Source organism: Biomphalaria glabrata, chromosome 7, assembly GCF_947242115.1.
Source record: "Biomphalaria glabrata chromosome 7, xgBioGlab47.1, whole genome shotgun sequence".
Lineage (NCBI taxonomy): Eukaryota > Metazoa > Mollusca > Gastropoda > Planorbidae > Biomphalaria > Biomphalaria glabrata.
In genome coordinates, this window is record NC_074717.1 from 42657618 (window position 1) to 42661221 (window position 3604).

Here is a 3604-nt window from a genome sequence, read left to right on the forward strand (position 1 = left end):
TGTTTCGAAACGAAAAAGAGGCACTCTTCTGCTTGAACAACAATGAAGGAGGACATGTTCTGGATTATCATAGTTCTACAGCAGGGGCAAGTAAATTAGGACACGAGGGCCACATGCAGCCCGCCGGGGTGTTTTATGCGGCCTGCGGACACCCACAGAAATCAGATACATATAAAAAAAATGCAAATATATTAAAAACATAATTTAAAATATTTTTAGCAGCCCCCCGAAAGGGGAATAGACGCTATTAGCTTTGTGTGGTCTGTCCGTCCGTCTGTCCGTCCCGTTTAGATCTCGTAAACTAAAAACGATATTGAAAATCCGACATGGTTATATTTTTAGACCTTTCAAGGTTCTGATGCAGCGGTTTCTTTTTTTATTTTCTGAAGGCGAAAACTTTTATTTTTAAAATCATCTACTCAAGCAGTTTTTTTCATAAAAGTACACCATTTTTAAAACTATACACTATTAATAGTTATGAACAAAGGAGGCTATTTAGTAAAGCAGATAACGTTTTACCATATTTTTACCCATTTGTGCAAATGGTTTTAGATTGTTTGTCAATTTTTTATTATTATTATTTTCTTAGAAATGTATTGCTAAGTTAAATAAGTTCTGCCATACTAAATACTACATTTACACAAAAAAAAAATTTTTTTAAAAGATAAGAAAAATATTTAATATGCATACAAGTGGAACATTATTTAAAACGACAGTTAACAAGTAGTTTTTTAAATTATCGCATGAACTGCAGAGGAGCTCCAAAAGCTATAGAACACTTAACTAAATAAGAGATTGCCCCTTTACAAAAGAATTAGATCAATTAGATAATCATTATATGGCCTCAATTAGGCCAGGTTCACATCTAACTTCACCTTCACTTTTACCTATCCCTTGGTCTGCTGGACCGTTAGGGCAACACATAAGATCGGTCAGCCTTCTTTCTCCATTGCCTTTGATAGAATTTCATTCTGATATTCTGTCTGAAAATATTGAAAGCTGATCTTTTACCTGCCTGGCTGGACCACTTCGAGGGCCGATTTTGAGTTTGTGTTTCCACACAAACTGTGTTTATTTATATAATACAGACGTTACTTCAAAAAAGAAGATGATTACGTCCTACGCTTCATGCATTTAGTTATGCATATTAACCAATGACTTAAATTCTGCCATGTCACTGGTTTTTCTGACTAGCTCAGGCAACTCATTCCATGCTCTAATAGCTCTAGGGAAGAAGGAGCATTTGTACAAATTTGTCATAGCATATGGGATGAGGAATGTGCCTTTATCTTTGTGTCTTTCAGAGTATTTTTATTAAATTTTGTTTTTGTATTTGAAGATTATGGTTCAGTGGTTTATGTATAATTGCTACTTTACTTTTGAGTCTTCTATCCTGAAGGCTTTCTAAATTTAATGATTTTACTTTAGTCAAATGTGAATATTCGTTTATATGAATCTCAATGTTTTCTTGAGTTGAGGGGTCCCAAACAGAGGATGCATATGCTATTATTGGCCTATCCAAGGTTAAATAACATTTTAGTTTTATGTTGTTATTTGATTTAGCGAAATTTCTTTTAATAAACCCTAATGCTTTGTACGATTTTCTGATAGTTTCATCAAGAACTGTGTTTAAATTGTTGGCTTGGTAAAAGATGTTACAACTGATAAAGTCTGTGTTTTGACTGAGAAAAACACTTTCTTATTTTATAATAAAAACATTATCCCAATCATAAATAATAAACCGGAAATTTTTTGCTGCAGTGAATATTAATCATATTATTGACCAGATTATTCTTAGTGATCAAACTTAACTACAGTTTAGAGAAGTGCCTGAACTTTTGGGAACATAACATTCCGATGTTCTGTACCACAGTAGCATACTCTGGTTTTCCGATGGTCAAGGTATCTGAAGAAATAGATTGTTATGTTCCTTGAAGGACATTGATTGTAACTTTGTTAATATTTCTGAAGGCGCGGTGGCTGAGCGGTAAAGCGCTTGGCTTCCGAACCTGAGTCCGGGGTACGAATCCTGGTGAAGACTGGGAATTTTTAATTAGAGAAGCTTCGGGCACCCCTGAGTCCACCCAGTTCTAATGGGTACCTGACAAAAGTTTGGGAAAAGTAAAGGCGGTTGGCCGTTGTGCTGGCCACATGACACCCTCGTTAACCGTAGGCCACAATGAAATGTATGTTGTTTTTTTTTTTGTTTTGTTTTTTTCAAACAAATAGAAGCTCAAGGGAAGCAGGTGAAAACAAGTTGTATTATTTTCCTTTGTTGAACGGTGAACGTTTTGTAGTGAAATTGTTGAAAAGTTCAAGTCTTTTGGGGTTCCTTGATTTTAGAATTTGAAAACGAATTTTAAGACACCAAGTACTTGGAACCAGCTTTGAATAACCCCTAAACCTCAGCTCACCATTTAGTGCAGAATCTGGTTCAATTCAAGGGGACATACCTCCAAGCAATTCAAAGAGAAAGTTCCAGTCAGTTCTTTCGCGAGATTTTTTATGGGTTGCTTGTTGATGTCTAAGGGCTGAGCCGAAGGCTCTTCGAGCACTAAGTTTGAAAAAAAAACCTGCTTGGACGCCAAACAGTAAAAAAAAAAAAACCTGTGTGAACACACAGTTCTGTTTGGGAGAGACCCTAGACAATGCCTATGTAAAGCATTGCTGTTGACCGATGCATTTGGCCCCCAACGCGTGGGCTAGACACGGCCGAAGGCCGAGAAAACATCCGGGATCTTCTGCCATTTTCCTTCAATGTACCAAGCTAACTGTGCAGGACCCGCCATTTATGTAACGGTCCTGAGGAACTGCGCATGGATTGGTGACGTGTTTGTGGGGACTTTGTTACAACCCCGCCCGTGCAATGAGTGGACTCTCGTCTACCCGTGGGCATCCCCACGGGAGTCCTGTGTTGCTACCCATTTAGCCTATCCACTTCCTCTAGTGGCCGTTTCCAAGCGAGCGCCACGATGAGTCAGGGTACACTTTAAAACACTACACTTAAAAAAAAATTGCTGCTAAACTTTCACATTATTTGGGTCCACATAAATCTGTGAAAAAGTATTTTCTCGTTTGAAAATAAACAAGTGTAGGAACAAGTCGATGCTGACGCACTGTACTTAGTCAGCGATAATAACTAGTATGCTAGCTCCGCAGTTCCAGAACATTATGCACGAGCGTAAACAGTTAAATACTTCCCATTACGAACAACTATACATTTGTGGTGACATGTTGTGCAGATAAAAGACATCCACACCATTGTTAAAATTTTTTATTAACATTAGTTTAAGAAATTACTAACTCTTGTTGTCATGCTTAGTTAAATGTAAATGAATAATACTTATTACATGTGTATTAAAAGAGATTATACACAGTAAGCTAGAGTATTTTTCAAAGTTGTAAGTACATATTATAATATTATATATGTATGTATATATATGCGGCCACCATCCGTATTTGTTTTTACGCGCCCTCGATAGAAAAAGGTTGACCACCCCTGTTTCAAATACAATAACATTTTTGGAAAGTGATTTGATATTGTAAAAAATTGTTAAGTTTATCTTAATGATGTGTTAAACAAAAAAGTATTTTACACAAAAAA